The sequence below is a fragment of the Alligator sinensis genome, unplaced genomic scaffold (assembly GCF_000455745.1).
Source record: "Alligator sinensis unplaced genomic scaffold, ASM45574v1 scaffold610_1, whole genome shotgun sequence".
Classification (NCBI taxonomy): domain Eukaryota; kingdom Metazoa; phylum Chordata; order Crocodylia; family Alligatoridae; genus Alligator; species Alligator sinensis.
In genome coordinates, this window is record NW_005842348.1 from 708,456 (window position 1) to 727,545 (window position 19,090).

The window sequence follows — 19,090 nt, forward strand, 5'->3', positions numbered from 1 at the left end:
CTAGTGACCACCCTCACAGTCAAGTTTCCCCTTATGGCCCACATCCAATACAAGGCCTCTCTGTAATAACAACCCAGCAAGAAATAGTCTTTAAAAAAAAAAGGGCTGCACCATTCTGTAATCACACTTGGCGTGTCTACACAAGACACTTTACTGCACAGTAGACCAACTTACTGCACAGTAAGCATCATCGTCTACATGTGCAGATGCTTACTGTGCAGTGCATTTGCAGGTAGCAAGTTAACTGTGGAGTGGGTAATGTGCAGTAAGGCATATGTAGACAGCCATAACCAGGAGTAAATTTGCTCCTGGTCAGCTGGGCAGCAGGGGGCAAGAGATTGCTTCCTGCCCCCAGGAGCTGCCTGCTGCCAGGGCAGGCTCTGATGGTGCAACCCAGGCTGGAACAATGTCCCCCTGCCCCAGCAGCAGGGAGCTCCTGGCCCTGGCTCCATGATTGGAGTGAGGGTTGAGAGATTGCTCCCTGCCCAAAGGAGCTGCCTGCTGCTGGGGCAGGCTCCGATGGTGGAGCCCAGGCTGGGACAATGTACCCCTGCCCTGGCAGCAGGGAGCTTCTGACCATGATCAGGGGCAGAGCACTGGGAAAGAGCTACGGGGGAGGTGCAGGTCCCAACCCCATGTCCTGATCGTGGAGCCAGGGCCAGGAGCTCCCCTCTGCCAGGGCAGGGGGACATTGTTGCTTACCCCTGGGAGCTGCCTGCTGCCAGCGTGAGCTCTGATGGTGGAGCTTGGCCCAGGACAATCTCCCAGCCCCCACTCCAATCACAGAGCCAGGGCTGGGAACTCCCTGCACAAGGAGAGTTCCCTGCTCAGCCTGGAGCTGGCTGGGACCTGCCCCGGACCAGGATAGTTCCTGGCCAGCCCTGGGCTGCACAGGAAAGTCTGTATGTGCAGGCTGGAGCTGGCTAGGAACTGTTCTGTTTTGGGGCAGGTCCCAGCCAGCTCCAGGCTGCATGTGCAGACTTCCACGCACAGCCCTGGGCTGGCTAGGAATTGTCCTGGTCTGGGGCAGGTCCTAGCCCCGCAGCTCTTTACCATCCCCATGCTTGATCGGGTGATTGAGGCATGAGGCTTGGACAGAGCTGTGTGGGAGGGGCAGGTCCCATTCCCCAATCCACCAGTTGGGCAGCTAGCAGCAAGCCCCTGGCTGAGTGACGAATTCCTGCCCAGCTGGGAGCTCACTGCTAGCTGCCCCACCAACAGTGGGATAGCTCCAGCCACCCTCAGCTGAGCGGGGAATCCCCACCTAGCTGGGGCCTCACTGCTAGCTGTCTCATCAGTGGATCCTGCCAGGGGGCTGGGACCTGCCCCTCCCCAGCAGCTCTTCCCCAGCCCCCTGCCCCTGATCATGGAGCCAGGGCCAGGAGTTGTCCACTGCCAGGGCAGGGGGACATTGTCATGGCCTGGGCTCCACCACTGGAGCCTGCCCCAGCAGCAGGAAGCTCCCAGGGACAAGAAGGAATCTCCCTGCCCCCACCAGGAGACTGCTGTTTCCTGGCCCTGTGCTTCCTGCCAGCCCCTGGGCTAGCGTCCAGGGGGAGCCTTCCACAGGGGCACTCCCGACACAAGATGCAAACTGGTCGAAGCGGGGTGACGGGCCCCCCGGTGTTTGGCGAGGTGCCCATATAGTGCCGTTTCTCTGGTTAGCCAGCTTACGCTGGTCACCACTTCGCAGAGCCGCTTCACCCTTTTCCATACTTCCTTGGCACAGGTGCAGAGCCAGAGGAGGCAACCGATTGTCTCAGTGGCCCCATGGCAGTTGGGCCACGGGTAGCTGGTTTCTTCCCAACTGCCCCTCTCTATGTCTGCGGGCCCTCACTAGTAAAGCTTGGTGGGCTATGAGCCAGTTCAGGTCCTTGTGATCTTTTCGCAAATCCTTGTGGTGGTTGCACTCCCACATGGCCTGGCACGCGTCGCCCAGGAGCAGGTCCATGGGCAATGTGGTGTCCCTTAGTCTCACCATCTCCTGGATCTTCCTGTGGTTTCTCACAGTTGTTGGGCCTGCGTTCTGCAGGCTGTACAAACTGCGGCACTAGTTCAGGGTCTCGTAGAACCAGGGTGCGCCCATGATCCACGGTCTGTGGTTGGTCGGGGTGAATACCCCACAGTATCCCAGGCAGATCCACACTTCAGCCACACCCTTGTCAGCAGCCTCAGCCAGGAAGCCAAGGACTAAGTGGCACACAGAGACTGAGCTCCCCTCCTCATTCGTGGAGATGTTTGCTCCAGTCAGAGAGGAGGGACACTAGTAGGACAGTGTGGAAGAAGCTGTCATTACTTGCTCCCATCAGGACTGTAGGGAGTAGGAGGAAACACTTTTCTAGGCCTCTCCATCTAGCACCTAGCAAAGTGCAACTCAGAGTGCTGCACCCAACTGAGCAGGCAAAACCAGGGCTGAATTTGCATCAACTTGTGCTTGCTTCCACATCCCACTGAATCTCCTTCCTTCACAAGGCAGTGCTTGTGGGAAGCCCAGCCAGCTTTATAGATATATATGCAAGGCAACTGTTACTTTGACTTAAGCAAGGTTTGGTTTTACTGACTTCTAGGACAGAGCAATCCACCAGCTTCCAGAGCTAGAGCAACATCATGCTATCAAGGCTAACAGGGCTTAAAAATACCTGCTATAAAGGCTACCACCCACCTATTTATATTTTACAGAGAGCTTGTGTATCCCCAGAGTGACCCTGATGTGGGCTGCAGGCCAGGTGCACCCCACTTAGCTCTCTCACGTGACTGGTCATTGCATGGCCTCCTGGGTATAAGGTCCCAGCCCGTGTTGCTCCCAAAGCACGCATGAAGGCTACATGGAGCTGCAGCCCTGCAGAAAGAGGATTGCTGCAGTAGGCCTAATGTTGTCTCCCAAAAATGGATTCAATTCTGCTTCCATTCAAGTCAATGGCAAAACTCCTACGATATCTGTCTGCACAGGATTGGGTCCTATTAATGCCCATGGTCTTTGATGTTGTAATCCTGATTGGGAGGCCCTTTACAGGTGTTCAGTTGTTGAGTTGATGACACGGAGTTGTGCTTTAGCATGTAACAGTTAGACCAAAAGAAGGGTGTCATCTTCTTCCTAAGTGATCTTCCTGTCACCACCAGCCAGAAATTTGGCTATGCCGATGACTTGGCACTTGCCACTCAAGAACGGACTCAAGCTGAAGTCCAGACAAATATTTGTGAAGACCTCCAGTTACTTGAAGAATATTTCATGTGTTGGAAACTCCACCCAAATCCAAGGAAAACTGTCATCACATCATTTTATCTAAATAACTCCCACGCCAACCGGAAACTCACCATCACTATCTGTGAAGAAGAGGTTAAGCATGAGAAGTTCCCAGAATACCTCGGTGTAACTCAGTTGGAGCCTCATCTTTTGTGAACATCTACAAAACATTGTTAAAAAAAAAAAAAAAAATGAAAGCATGAGTTAACCTTGTCCATAAACTGGATGGAACAACATAGGGAGCAAATGCAACCATGCTTTGAAAAGCCATTCTAGCACTTGTTTTCTCTGCATCAGAATATTTCTCCGCAGTCTGGAACAAAAGTGTGAACACAAAGATTGTTGATACACAGTCAGATGCAGCTATGCAGATTATATCAGGAACACTAAAAAGTACGCCATTGCCAAGTCTTCTAGTCCTAGTGAACATTAATCCCCATGTGTGAGGGAATACCATAAGGCCATCAGTAACCCAAACCTCTCCATCAATAAGGACAATCACCACGCCACCACCAGAAGGGTTTTCTATATTTGAACCTTCTGGAAATACATCAAGAAGCTTTATGATGATAAAAAGAGCACTGAAGAACAATGGAGGAAAGCCTGGGCAAATACCAGCCTGCCGCAGAAATATATCATCAGTGACCCTACAATCCTCCAGCCAGGATTTGACCTACTGAGAAAGATCTGGTCCTCCCTGAATCGCATCTGGACTTTTCATGGAAAATGTTGACACCTACCCCATAAATGCAGAATCAAAGAGAGTCCGGATTGTGAATGTGGTGTGATTTCTCAGATCATTCACAATGTTGCATCATTGCCCAATCAGTTCATTTAATGGCGATCTAAAAAAATCAATCCATGCAGCTACCCCAGAAGCACTTAAATGGTTATCAAATTTAGATTTTAATCTATGAATGTTGTAATCCTAAAAATGTCATATGAATGAAGAAGAATGCCTTTGATTTCGTAACAAGTGGTTGCTTGGCCCCTCAAGAAGTCTAGGCACCTCTGCTATTGGGTTCTTACACTTGACCACCTCCTGCAGGTAAACTGGATTATGCAATATCTCCTGAAGGAAGTGGTGCCCTGAGAACTTAATCCAAGGTCCACTGAGGTCAGGGGAATCTTTCTGTTGCCATCACTGGGTTCTCAGGACTCTTGTTGCTTAATGGAAATCTGCACTGTCAAACCTGCTCTTGGAAACAATCCTGCAAAGGGTAGGGGGAAGCTACGTGCCTCAAGCAGTATTGCCCTCTTCATGTCCTGTGATAGCAAAGAAACCTGATGGCTTTCAGCCCTTGCTATTGGCATGAAGGGAGTAAAACAGCACTGTGGCCCCAGTGTGAGCACTGCTTCGGCCAGTGCAGGTTGTGCTTTCCCAGGGCATTGAAGTGATTTATGGGCATGTATACGGAGAGACCTCACCAGGCAGTAGGTGTGAAGATTAACTGTCCCAGACAGATGCAGTACATTAAGCATGTTTTCAGCAATCAGTGGTTATTTATTTTGCTGAACAATAAATCATGGCCCGTCAATGAAATTTATCTTGGGGAACCTTCAGTAAAAAAAATGCTACTTTTCTTTTCCTTCAGTGGAAAAAAGGCTGTAAAGACTCCTTGCCTGAGAGGGAAAAAGATGGCCCAGCCCAAGGTTATTTCAAGAAAGACATCTTATAATATTTCTTTGTGGAGATGAATGTTCTGCTATGGCCAGGGTTTCACAGGAGTTCAAGGCCATTTGCTGTGTAGGTGGATGGATTATGGTGGTAAACCCTTCAGAAAATTTTGTCCTGTCATCCAGGAACTGAGACATTTTACATACCCAGACACAGGGACTCCAAAAAGAAAGTCTTTTTTTTTTAAAACCTATTCCACCAGTGTATGTAGAAACACAGATTATTATGGTATTGATGGCAAGTAAGATTTTTTTTCCCAAGGGGTGAAGAATGTAGAATGCCAAGTTCCAATGAAAGTCAATGAGATGCAGGCTCCTAGGAAGAGCTGTCCTCTTGTTCCTTTCAGTATTTCTTTTAAATATAAAAGAAATATATACATCATATATAAATCAATATATAAATACATTTCTGGGAAAATTGTTTTACTAGAATCAACATCTTCATTCAAACAATTTTTGGCAGGAGGTCATGTGGTTTGGCAAAACAAACAAAAACGGCATTAAAAATTCCTCCAGGTCTTCTTGGTCCCAGAAGAGCTATTAAAAAATTATCCTACCTGGCATCTCATGAAGACCTATCAGCTGATCACAACGGACCCAGTGGGTTTTCTTTGAGCAGATTCTAATCCAGCTGGATTTATACTGTAGCCACCAACTAACCTTTGTTTTCCTGGCACAACACTTAATGCTGTCTCCCCAAGTCTCCTCAGTGTTCTTCCACTTGCAGATGAGTTGGATTCTACCTACCCAGTTATAGTCCAGAAATTAGAAATAGGAATGACCAAATGTCATAGCTGCTAAGGGCTGGAAGGGTCCTTACAGATTGGGTCCAGCCCCTCTGCACTTGGGCAGGAAAGACTGCTGGGATCAGATGACCCCAGCAAGGTGGGTGTCAAGACACTTTCTGAAGATCAACAGGGTGGGTGACTGTACCACTTCTGTGGGGCAACTTGTTCTAAACCCTCGGTATTCAACTTGTAAAGAAGTTTTTCCTTATGTCTAGCCTGAAGCGATCCTCAATCAGCCTGTGCCCATTATTTCTTGTCCCTCTGGGGGGCCTTGGTGAACAGATGCTCCCCCGGGCCCTGATATACTTATAGGCTGGCACCAAGTCTTGTCTGAGTCTTCTTTTCTCCAGGCTGACCAGTCCCAAATCTTTCAGCCTCTCCTCATATGACCTGGTCTCTAGGCCTCTAATCATGTGTGTGGCCCTCTGAACTCTCTCGAGCTTCTCCACATCCTTCCTGAAGTGCGGCACCCAGAACTGGATGCAGAACTCCAGCTGCAAAAGGAGGATTACATCTTGCTCAAGATACCTCGGTAGATGCATGCCAGTGTTTGATTAGCTCTGCCAGCTACAGCATCGCATTGGTGGCTCACGTTGTCTATCATGGCACCCAGATCTCATTCAGATGTGGTGCTGACAAGCAGAGCACTGCCAAGCCTGTAAGTGTGTCATGGATTATTTCTCCCCAGCTGGAGAACTTTACATTTCTCCATATTAAACGACATCTGGCTGAGGTCCACCCATCTCACAAGCCTATCCAGGTCAGCCTGTATTGCCAACCTGTCTTCAAGCGTGACCACACTCCCCCATAGTTTAGTGTTGTCAGCAAACTGTGCTAGTTCACTTTTAATACCCGAATCCAAATAGTTGATGAACATGTTGAAAAGCAGTGGTCTGAGTACTGAACCCTGAGGGACATCCTCTGCCAGGATGACTCAGTTCCGTCAATCAATACTCTCTGGGTCCTACCACAGAGCCAATTACCTAGCTACTGGACCATAAAATAGTTGAGGCCACATTTTTCCCAATTTTTTCATGGGGACTTCATGGGAGACCAGGTCAAAGGACTTTTTGAAGTCCTGGTATATGACGTGGATCTCATTTCCCCCATTCAGGTGGTGAGTAACCTGAGCATAGAAGGAAATGCTGTCAGTCTGGCATGATCTTCCCGTAATGAAGCCATGTTGGCTATCCTTCAGAATACTGCCTTTTGCTAGCCTGTCTGTAAGGGCCTCTTTGATCATTTTCTCCAGGATTTTACCAGAGATTGAGGTCAAACTGATTAGCCTGTAATTTTCTGGGTCCTCCTTTATTTCTTTCTTAAAAATAGGCACCAGGCTGGGCTTTTTCCAATTTTCTGGGAACTCTCCCAAGTGCCACGAGTCTTCAAATAACTTTGCCATCAGTCGCACAATGACATCAGACAGTTCTTTTAGCACCCTCAGGTGTAGTTCATCTGGTCCTGCTGACTTGTAGATATTTAACCTTTGTAGGTGCTCCCTCATAACATCTATGCCAACTATGGGGGGTGGTCACTCCCACCATGATCATCCTGTATCCTGTCAAGCAGTCTAGTACCCTTGGACTGGTGGAATACTGACATGAACGAAATAAAATACTGGTAGATGCAGCTGCAGTCTGAGGACTTGAGATCTTCCTAATTTATATTCCCCAGCCACCAGAGAGCAAGACAGTTATGCACACATGGGCATGGTGCATTCTACCTGGCCAATAGCAGTGGTAAGTCGTGGCTGCTTCCTGTGATACTGTAATCCCTTTCACTACTTATCTGTTAGGACTGAAGCACTTTGGGCAAGAAGCAGTTTCACTCTGCACCTGTACAGCACCCAGCACAACAGAGCACCAATCTCAGTGGGGGACTCTAGCCTAAGCAGATCTAGGATTTTGAGAAGGGGGATGCAGATGATGTGGTGTGTCCTCACATATTTTTCGCTATAGCATTTACTTTCAGATTGAAGCAAAAAACATATATAACTTTATTGAAATGTGCATTAATTTCCTATATCATGTCACACATAAAAAAACACAACTAGGCAAAAATAAGCAAAAGATATTGTTTCATTAGTCCTGTAGTCATTAGAATTAAAATGTACATCTCTTCCAGACTTGTTAAAAAAAAAAAAAATCTAGCCTTCTTGAGCATCTTGACAACACACCTAATACTTCACCGAAAGTTATTTCCACATCTGAGTTAATGTTCACCTGAATTAACATTTCCACACCTGGAGTTAATGTTTTTAGCTAGAGTTAAAAAACAGTCTGCAGAACTGTTAAATAGGAGTTACATTACCAGGAGCAGCTAACAAGCAGCAGAATTGCAGAAGAAAAGATAGCTTGATTAGTGGAACATCAAGATCATTAAAAAGGAGAAAGTCTAGTTAACCCCAATGGGACTAAGAATTTAGAAGGAATCAAGTAGATTACAATGAGCCATCAAGTCAAGTAACTCCCTCACTGCTGCCTGAACAGAAATGTTGATGCTATTGCCAAGCAGTTGGTTTTAAACTTAGGGTGGAATCAAAGAGGGGCGCAACTACACCAATTTCCCCCACCTACAATCCACACCTGGACTCTGCACAACGTCTAGGTAATGTTAATACACACATTTTTATTTAAAATGTAACCAGAATTGCAGGCCAGGTATCCAGATGGCAAAGTATTGTCAGTCACAAGAGCTTAATTGCAGACTTGCAGTAACAATGGACTACCATTTGATAATAAATGCACTTGTTTTTGTCCTCTTTTTGTATTAGGAAGAAGCAAACACTTATTCTCCTAACTAAAAAAAACTCCCTGCTAAGACATAATCAGATCACAGCCACTTCCTTCAGATATTGGTGTTCAACTGCTCTGGAGTCTGCCCAAGGCTAAAACAGCCTAGTTTGGTCTTTTTCTGGACAGGGATAATTATATTTTCAATCCTGACATGTAGTTTATCATTATCAGCCTTAAGCTCAGAAAGCTATTATGAAACTGGGATCTAGCCCCAGATCCCAAGGGTGTGGGGAATCTGCTACCAGTGTTTTCCAGACTCACATTGGCTTTTCCAATCCAGATTTCAGGTTAGAAAGATGATGGTGTTCCTGCATTCATGCTTCCTTCCACCGTCCTCCGAGGACCTCTAAACAAGGGGTGGCTATAGGACACCACCTCACAATATATGCATTCAAGGAAGCAAAATATAGATTCAGATCATGAGAAATCTATAAATTTTGTTGAAAATAAATGTAGCATGAGTGACTTACCATCTTGGGTATTGCATTTGCATCTACACTGAGTCAGTTTTTCCTCCAGAATACACCAGCAGAAGGAGCCCACATAAAGAAGTCCTGGAACACCTCTGGAGGCTATACAGCTACAGGGGAGTTGCAGAGTTTATCTGCAGGGGGAGAAGTGGGTGGAGCTTAGAGCCTCTGCAGGTGCAGAACTGGCTGGAGCTTACAAAGCCTGCAGGAGGCAAGTGAAGAATGTATAAACTGTGCTGAAAGAAGCTGGCAGAGTTTGTCATCTCTGCAGGAGAACTATGCAAACTTTACTTGAACTAGAGAATTCTTGTGAACTGATTAAAATAAACACAAATGCATCCAGTCTAGAGTGAACTGTTTAAAAGCATTAGAGATAATTATCGTTAATCGCAAAGTGTCCAACTGTGCTAGGTGCATTATAGACATATGATACAAGAGAAGTCTTTCTCCCCATCTATTTCTTTCACATAGGCATTAATCATGCAAGGGCAGACCAGAGTCTGACCCAAATCCAAACTTCCCCGCAACTCAGACTCAGAGCAGGTGTCCCGACCACAGCCCATCTCCAGAAAACCACCAGATCTGTGGGAACCTGCCCTCATCCACTTGGAGCTAAAACAATGGTAGCTGTGGGAGAGAGGAGATGACAGGATGCGGGGCTTGCTGGCCATGAGAGTTGGGGAAAAGCAGCTGGGTGGAGCAGAGTGGCTGTTCTGTGGGAGTGAGACTGAACTGGAGAAAAAATATAGGGAGATTAAATAAAGAACAAGTCTGATGTCTCTAAGCAGCCAGGAGGATTGTGAAATAATTACACAAGTGCTGGAAAAGAAAATGACTGGGTAAAGCTCCTGCTCCCCGGGGGACTCTGATCTGTCTGTTTATTTCAGATGCTTTATAATGTCTCCTAATCTCAGACAAATGAGCCCTGCTTCCCTCTTCTGCCTGCTTGGAAAGCCATGCAGCTTTGGGGGAAGAGGCTGAAATGTAGGAGTATAAGCCCAGATCCTGCTTGATCACTCTTGGGTTCCCTGTGCTCATTAAGCAGCCAGAGCAATGAGGCCAAGGGAAGGGTCAGAGAACAGAGCAGGCTGCACAGCCACCTGTCCCAAGGCCAGCCTCAGTGCTGCCTGGGAAAGCCCTGATGCTGGAGCAGCTGGATGGTGCAGGCTACTCATGAGCAAGGAACCATCCATCAGGGAGGAGAAGAGGATACACCTTTCCAAGCAGCAGAGAGGAACCAGTGTTGTCACATGACTGTTTGGATTTTATTTCTTAAAATAGTCATGTCTAGACTGCTGGGTTGCAGGGATGGCATGAAAAATATAAGTCACTCTACCTTATGAGCTCACTTTCCAAGGGTCAAAGAAAAAGAATCCCAAGATGCATTATTTTCAGCCAATCTCAGGATTTTTTGGTCCTGAATCACAATTCCAAATACCTGGGATTTGTGGCTTGGGTACCATCCTTCTCCAGCCCTCCCCATGGTCCCTTCAAATCAAACACAATACAGTACATGGGAGGCTGGTGCACAGCTAAGAGTTTTCCCTATTTCAGGCACTTCCCTGTGCCATCAGCCCACCAGCTCTGATCCAGGAGCACCATGTACATCTAATATATTCTAGACATCACGATGGTCTCTTGTCAGGTGCTCTTTCTGGCTTCTGTTCCTCAGGATCACCCTGGCCATTCTGACAGCTCAGCACTGTTGCACATTGAGAAAGGACACCAGCGTCCTACTGCTTTGTGCTACTTGGGGGGAAATAGCCTTAGCAATGCCAGAGGGACTGAATGGCATCTCCTGGGCAAGTGCTTTTCCCAGCTCTTCATGGCATGTGCCCCTGTTCCATGGAACTCAATAAAGATGTTTTACAATGCCACGGATTCTAAATAGATAATTACATGTTATAACTACGTGATTGAACAGAGTTACACTCATTATTTCATTAAGATAATTAAGCAAATACTCAATGATAATTAGCTAAAAATTACTTTGGAGAGAAAAGAAAACCCAGAAAAGAATAGGAACATGGCAAAAGCTACCATGAGGCAGTGAGGTAGGACTGACTGGGAGAAGAATCATGTGGTTAAATCCCCACCTTGGGACCCAGATGACAGACTTTTAGTTCCTTGTTCTGTCAAAATGTTCAGTGTGTGATGTTGAGCAAGTCCCCCCCACATCTTTCTGCCTTCAGTTTCCTCTAAGTAAATCTATCATTCCTTGACTCTCCTCCCGGTCCTACTCCCCTCCCCAATGCATTCACAGGAAAGGATTGCAGGACACTTTGCAGACCAAGCATAAAAGGTTCATTTAATAAACCATTGACACCTGTATGCCATTAAAATAAAACACTGTAGCCATACTGCATTAAGAAAACACAGGGATGAAAGGGGAGAATTATGTAGTGTCACCTCTTTTGTCCTGAACAATCTGGCAATAGTCAGGACTATGCCAGACTCTTTCCAACAGCAGAAACTGATACTAGGAGTCATGTACTCCTTTGGCTCAGGCCTGTTTATTTACAAGGAACATAGAAAAAGTCCTGTTTGTCTGAAAAACCATAAGCTTTTTGCTTGCTCTCATCTTCTAAGTCTGCTCCTCCAGCAGACCCTATTCCTCAAAGAGCTCAGTATCTCCGCTTGCTTGCAGGAACTTAACCAAGACTGCATCTCTTGCCTTCTGGTCACTTTTTGTTACCTTCCTGGCTCCAATACACAGAGAAACAAATGCAGCTGCTACCAAAGAAACCCCTCAGCCTACATGGTTAGTTTCTAATCCATTCTATCATGTGGTCTTTTGCATTGGGCAGTGGCTTCCAACATAAGTTCATACATAACTGAAAAAAGGGGAAAGAGGTGGTTAGCTCTGTTAGTCTGAAGTCAGACAGAAGTTAGAGTGTTTTGGCTATGGGGGCACAGAATCACTCATAAAGTAATTTTTGGTGATAATTCTTGCTTACCTAGATACTTAGGATAACCTTTTTGAAGCCTCATTAGCAAGGCTAAAGAGTTGGCCCATTTGGAGGTCACTTGAGGACTTTGCCTGGAAGAGCATGCTGCAGGTAGATAAACTGGCAAGGGTAGAAGTTTGGACTGGCGTATTTTTCAACATGAGCAATCACTTCTCCGAAGCAGATAACATAGCAAACCTGCTGCTCACTCAAAAGCTATTTGTTTGCTGCTGTGTCCTGGGAAAGTTGCTGGTCTGAACTCCGATGTCCTCTCTCAGCCCTCTGTTACAACATCCAGTGACTTTTGGGAGAGCGCTGTCGACTCCTGGGTTCAGAATTTGGCTGTGCTCCATATGTACAGTTTTTAAGATCTGTGCTAAGGTGGAAAAAGCTTAGAAGCTTGTTGGAAGAGTCAGATTTTAGTGACCTGGAGAGAAGGCTTCAGAAAGAGGCAGCAGTTTAAGCTAGCCGCAGGTTGTGACACATCTGTAACAGCTGTAAATCTGTGTCAGTAAGAAAAGTAGCAAGCTGTTTAGTTCACCCTCTCATTCTACATGCCAGCTATTTTTATACCAAGTAGAAACCAATTCATTGAAAACAGTCTGAATATAGGCACAGCAGCAACATCACCAGTAATACAGAGATCTGAGGCAATGTCATGGATAGGAAGCATCTTGTATGAATGCCCTGCAACTTGTCCAAGTGCTCCCCATTACAGAAAAAGATTATAAAATCAGCACAGACAGTATTGATTGAAAAGGACCAACCAGTCACCCGCCCCCTTTCCCATCACCAGCCAAGACAAGATTGTTCCCTACAATTTATTTTCCATTCGTCAATGAACAGTTCTCAGAAAATGTCAGATCAATGAAAGAGCTGCTGTATTTCTTTTTAAAAATGTCTTCTGTTTGGAGATTAATAGCAAAAATTAGGCTGGATTGGTATGCAGCATGTGGTGATGTCAGGGTGCTTTTTTCACTCCAGTCTAGGTCGGAACAGTGACCAAAAATTGGTGCCATCTGGTTGCCCATATGAAATGAGTTTGATGGATTCTGTCCAGTTTGCAACGGAGGAGAAAGTGCTGAGATTCTAAATATTTCAGGATAGAGACTGCATCTTCCTGTGGGCATCTGGAGTGAGAAGTGAAGGCAGGGCCTAGCCCACTGTGGGTGAAACTACACTAGAAAGAATTGCAAGTGGCCACACAACACAAATTCAGCAAATGAATTGTGCCCCACCCCCAGTCAGGCAGATTCTTGTTGGGCTGCTGTGGCCAAGTATGGCTCTCTCTTCCGCAGGTAGTCCCACCAAGGCAGGGTTGGCAGGAAGGGGCATAATAAGCTTGTGCTATTTATCCTGTGAATACAGAGAAGAGGTCAGTCTCATGAGCTGCCATCTTCCTCCAGCTGTAGGTCTATGGAAGCAAAAAATCAAGACAAGAAGTGGGTATTCCGAAACCTTCAGGAAAATTTGGGCAGGACCACCTGGTGGAGATCACTGCTGCAGCTCCACTGCATCAGAGCCAAGTCCCCAGTCATCCTGACACTACCCTGGAATCAACAGTACCACAGCAGTGCAGAGATAGTCTGACAGGACCACAGGTCTTTTTCTCTGCTCCAGAGGTGTCAAACATCTGGCCCATAGACCGACCCCCAAAGCCACGTAATCTGGCCCACAGGGCTTCTAGAGGGGCCGGACCCTGGGGCGCGTGCTGCCAGTCCCACCACCCCAGGCATGCAGCAGGGCTGGGGAAGCACGGCAGCCAGACTCCATTTCTTGGTGGTGGTGGCTCCTTCTGGCTGCCACTGACTGCCCCAGACCCTGTGCCCAGGCACCCTGGCCTGTCTGCCCTGCACCCACCACCAGGGGTGGGACCTGCACAGGTAGGACACTCAGCTAGGCGGCTGGTATAGGACCGCAGGCCAGCAGAGACCTATGTCCAGAAGTGAGACAGGCAGGCAGAGCCAGGGAGACCCCGGGATCTTGGGGTGATTACAGTGCAGGTCTCCATGGAGACTGGCTGGGACCTGCATGGGCAGGTGAGCAGGATGGGGCCAGGATCTTGGGGTGGTGCCAGGATGAGGCTGGGTCTCAGGGCCGAGCCATGAACCACTCCCTGCACGCCCCTGCTCATGGAGCCTGTGCCCATTGCAGGGGTGTGCAAGCAGCAGATCACTGTTCTGCTCTGAGCCTCACCCACCTGTCCTACTCCTGAACACTGCTCCCTGCCCACCTGCAGCTCCATCTCATGTCGGGAGTTTTGGTGAGTTGTTGCCCTGGAGGGAGTGGTGCTGACCTGGCCTGCGACAGCTCAGCAAAACTCCCTATGTGGCCCGTGGGCCCAAATAATTGCCCACCCTTGTGGTGGAGGGTGTGTGACAGCTGTGTTAACTCTTGCAGCTCACTGATGTCCCCTCTCACTGTCACCATGTCTAGATCTGAATTCTCCTCTCCAGGAGCCCTACAGTCCAGATCCAACCCAAAGGGTCAGGTAGGTTTAACACCTTTGCTCTACCCCATGTGCAGAGGAAATGCTTTCCCTTTCCTGCCACTGGTTTTGACTTTCTTGCCTAACATGATTTGCAAGTATCTCCCATAAGGCCAAACCCTGCTGCATCTGGCTCAGCGACAGACAATTATGAGTTATTAATGCATCATAATGTGTTAAGATTTGCTAAATATAGAATAAACAGTTTGTTAAAAAAGAAATAAAAGCCATGCGCTGAAATTAAAAACACATTAAAGGTGCGAGACAGGAATCCAGACGCGGGGATTACTGCACTTAAGATACTGAAACACAACTGGGCCGCTCCCTCTCATCCCCAGCCAGTGCTCAGGCAGAAAAGCTATTAGCTGGATTAAATTTGCTACTAAAAATAATAATATACTAAAGTTGACACGTTGAGATAGAGGGAGAGATTGATTTCTCTCCCTGGATGATCAGATATCAGTCCAAAGGAGAGTAAGAGGCTGTGTCTGTTACCGGCAGATATTGAACCTTCATAGGTTGTCATGCAGGAGGATTTGGGTGTTTGTACCACCCTTCAGTCTCTTCCTATTATTTGCTTTTTGCATTCCAATAACAGTTAAAAACTCTATCTGAGAGCAGGTACAAGGTACTGTATGTGCCAATGGCAGGAAACAGGCTCTGCCTCACAGAACTTACAGTGCAATTAGAAAAGCCAGAATCATTGCCTCCATTTTACAGAGAGCAAACTGAGGCTGCATGACATGCCCAGGATGAGTTATAAAGTCTGAGGCTCAGTGCTGTGGGGTTGACACCTCAAAAACCTACTGAGTGACAAGCTGTCCTCAGGGCATAGTTCCCAAAATACCCTTCTGAGGTTTGCTGTCCATTGACCCTCCCCCTCCAGAAGCATTGAATCCCTCCTGACCCTGGCAAGAGCCGGGGCCTGGCTCACAGAGCCTATAAGCATAGTCAAATGCATTAAGGTTTGCATTTTGGTAGCAGTTCCAATTAGCCTGAAAAGGCTGGATCTTCCACTGACGTAAATCAGTCATTCCACTGACGTCCCCAGTGCCACACCAGTTCACTCCAGCTCAGGCTCCAGCCCAGTCTCTTAATTTTTTTGCTTTCCTGGAATGTTGTAGAACCACTTTCTACAAATGGAGACACTGACGTTCATTAGAGAGAAAGGAAAAGGGGGGGAAAAAGTCACACTCGGGACCAGCTTCTGAGCTGGTATAGTGTGTCATTGCCCTATCGGTTTGGATGAAAGCTATACTAATTTACACCAGCTGGGGGGATCCGGCTCATCATTTGGCTTGAACTAATGTGACTTGCATGTGTAATTTATTTTTAAAAGGGGATTCTTGCTTTTCTCCTCGAGCTGCCTGCAGAGGCTGCTGGGAGCTCCTGGAATTTCCAGAGCAAAGGGAAGGGGAGAGGGGTATGAATAAAATATCATCATAACAGCTTTTATATATATACATGAACCCACTCTGTGGTGCTGCAAGCTTCATTTTTAAATAAGAAGCTCAAATCAATTCCCTCAGAGGGAAGGTGAACACGTTGGGCTTTTCAGCGAAGGCACCAAAACAGAAAAGCATTTGCTTTTTCATCAAATCAAGCTGGAGCTGGGTTAATTACATGGCTCTGTCCTGATTTAAGTAAGGGAGCTTTATTCAGTACAACTGTTCCTTTATTAATGAATTGCAACCCAATTTTAACAGGAGGAAGGAGGAAAGAAAAAAACCCTTTGCCGACATGCTCCGTTTGCTGCTGCTGACTTTCATTTACATAACTTCAAAGTCAGGCATTTTTAAACCAGTTTATTTTTTTCGTCCGGTTGTTGGACTCCATTTGATCCCATATCCCCCTCCATCCTCTGCAACCTATATGCAGACCTCTGCACATGCTCTGTGCTGCTCCAGGGTGGAGTGTTTAGATGGACAGGAATTACAGATGTTGGACCCATTTCCCTAACTTCCATGCAGCCCCCGGTCATTTCAATGCAGACACGCCAGTATAACTGAGATCCAGTTTTTTACCTGTTGCCTATTGGTCATTCCAGTTCATCTAGCCCCTTCCCCAGAGCACAGATGAAACAGAAGATGGAAAAAAATACATACGCATCTCTTCACTTGTATATATGCAACCACATACATTTCTCCAAACAGTAACACACTGTATTTATCTACATATACAAAAAACAGGCAATGTAAGCTGATAAGCCAGTGATTCTCAACCCAGGTGCCATGGCACCCTAGAATGCCTTGATAGCCTTTAGGGATGCTGGGGGTGCCACACAATGTTAGCACCGTTTGGGATGCAAACACGATTCACAAGGTAAACCCATATATTTCAAATAGGAATCCATCGTGTTAAAAATGTTCTGACCTGCTGTGGCTTCTGAGTTCTTTGCAAATAAGCAATTCCTCTAGTATTTTTCCATAATCAAAAACAAGTGAAAACTAAGAGCTGGCATTTTCTGAGGGGTGCCTTGAGTCTAATGAGGGGTGCCTCAAGTCTGAAAAGATTAAGAACCACTGCTATAAGGTAAATTAACAAGGTAAATTACCCCATGCCAAGCTCCATGCTGCAATGGCCCAGGTGCTACCAGGTACCCAAAGCTGCTAATTTAAAACTAACTTCAGTGTGCCTACATTATGCTGCGGTCACTTCTGAGACTGCAGTGTATGCATGCCCTTAGACACAACACTCAGGAAGACACACAACTTTTTAAACTTTTCTGGGCACATGTACCTTCATACACACGCACATGCACGCACATACACACACACTGCTATACACTTAGACACCCCCCGCCCCTTTACTGATGCACAGATGTGTTTGCACCAAGGATACACCAACTCTGCAATCAGGAGGTGTGATTGTAGCATGGGTGTGCACAACCAAGCTAATGTTAATCTAGCTTGTTCAGGTAGCAATGGCAACAAAGAGTGAGTATGAGCAGCACTGAACTCAGCACAGGCTGCTTTGCTTATACCCACCTGGCATCCTGGGTACCTATGTTGGGGCTGGTGCTCAGGCTGCCAGCACTTCTCTGGAAAACACTGGGGACCTGATGCTCACTCGCTCTGCTCCTGGTCTTCCAGAATGGATGGAGGGCAGAAGGCAAATGTGGCTTTAAGCCTCCCCAGATCTGTAGCACTTGGTGTGTGTTATAACAGTTCCTGGGTTGCTGTGCTTCTCTAGGCCTGAGATGCAGATGCTACCCACATTGCAATGTGTTTCAGTTACATCCCTCACATACCCTCAATCTGCTTTGTGCACTGTGAGCACGGCCAGTATAGAGCCCTTCTGGCAACTATTGGCACTCAGACTAGTTAGATTAAAGCTAGTTCAGGGAGGTATACATTCCCCCTCAGACTGCAGTTTAAAGGTACCTCCCACAGACACCACTGTATAGTCTCAGGCACCCAAGTGTGTGTGTGTGTGTGTGTGTGTGTACTCACACCAGCTACAATTCAGTTCAATTTCATGAGACATCCTGACCCAGATAAGTTGCAGGAGGCTGGCCTAGGCACAAGATGGACAGATACCCAGGGGCCTAGTTGGAGGCAATAGGGCCTTACACCATCTTTGGGGTTGGAGCCCATGTCTGTTTGTGACTGGCAACCCTTCCTGATCAGGGACAAGCTACTGGGTGGCATGCAGCCTCTGGGCCATCTCTCCGTCGTCTTCCTTTTTTCCCTTACAGCATTTTAATAAAACCCTGTTATGTTTCCTGGTGGTCTGATGAATTCTCCTCTTTGCACACCCTCATGGTTCAGGCACCAGAGCAGCGGGATTGCCTTTCAGTCCTTCCTCTGCTACGTCAGCTGCAAAGTTGTCTCTCTCCGGGTTCACCCTGTACTTTGTGTCCTCCCTACTCTGTAGTTGCTGAGTCTGTGTTTGGCAAGAGTCTGCCTTTGCCCTGCATGGCTTGCTACCGTGAGGTGGCCTGCTGTCACAATCATGCTGTGCAAAGAGCTGGAGCATCTTGGATGGTCACTGGGTTTGAGCTGGTCTCCCCAGCAGTTCAGAGAGGGATGGGCGAGGTGCTAATTAAGCACGTTTCAGACATGCACTCCTTTATCTGCATTGCAGCAGTGCCAGGGAGTGCCATGTACCAGCACCCTGTTGTGCCAGGTGCTGTACAGACACAGGCAGCACTCCCCAAAGAGCTTAGTCTAGGTACACCCACCTCTGTGCTCTGCCTCCCCACACATACACACAGGGCTCTGCTTTCTCAGACACTGGTATAGACACTCATACACAACTGTGCTGTCTCCCTCTCTCTGTCTCAGACTGCAGACTAAATGAGCAACATATGGTCCGATGTGATTAAAAACAAGTTAATTGCTCTGGTTCCAGCATGTCTTTCCTTCTCTCAGACATTACAGGTGGCAGCAGGGCTAGTTTCCTTGCTACTCGCCTGAGTGAAATTCAGTCCTAGGTGGCTGGAAACTTGGGTAGCCTGCTGTTGTCTGCATGGACGTGAGGCACAGGGGAGGGAAGTACCCAGAAGGGCACTGCCACTGGGTGGGACTCCCTCAATGGGGTACTCTCCCCCTGCTCTTCCCTAGCCGACACTGCACCATTGCCTCTCGCTGGCATTTGGCACATGCCCACAGGCCAGGTGCAGGCGCTGAGCTCCTCCGTCTGATGACTGCGTCCTGCAGATTTCATTACTGTCATGTC

At 47.3% G+C, this 19,090-nt stretch overlaps 1 long non-coding RNA gene across 2 annotated transcripts in view; it reads right to left on the reverse strand.

Moving 5' to 3' along the window:
• The window catches only part of LOC102386196, a 17,837-nt gene extending 347 nt beyond the window's left edge, over positions 1 to 17,490 (reverse strand). The window contains exons 1-2 of one of the 2 annotated variants that reach the window (XR_324474.3): positions 17,398 to 17,490; positions 3,316 to 3,404 (exon numbers count right to left, since the gene is read on the reverse strand). This is a non-coding gene — a long non-coding RNA (uncharacterized LOC102386196). Of the gene's footprint in view, positions 1 to 3,315; positions 3,405 to 8,974; positions 9,070 to 17,397 lie in introns of those variants that run through there. The other variant, XR_324473.3, reaches the window with a different exon arrangement.
• Between the last annotated feature and the right edge of the window lie 1,600 nt (positions 17,491 to 19,090).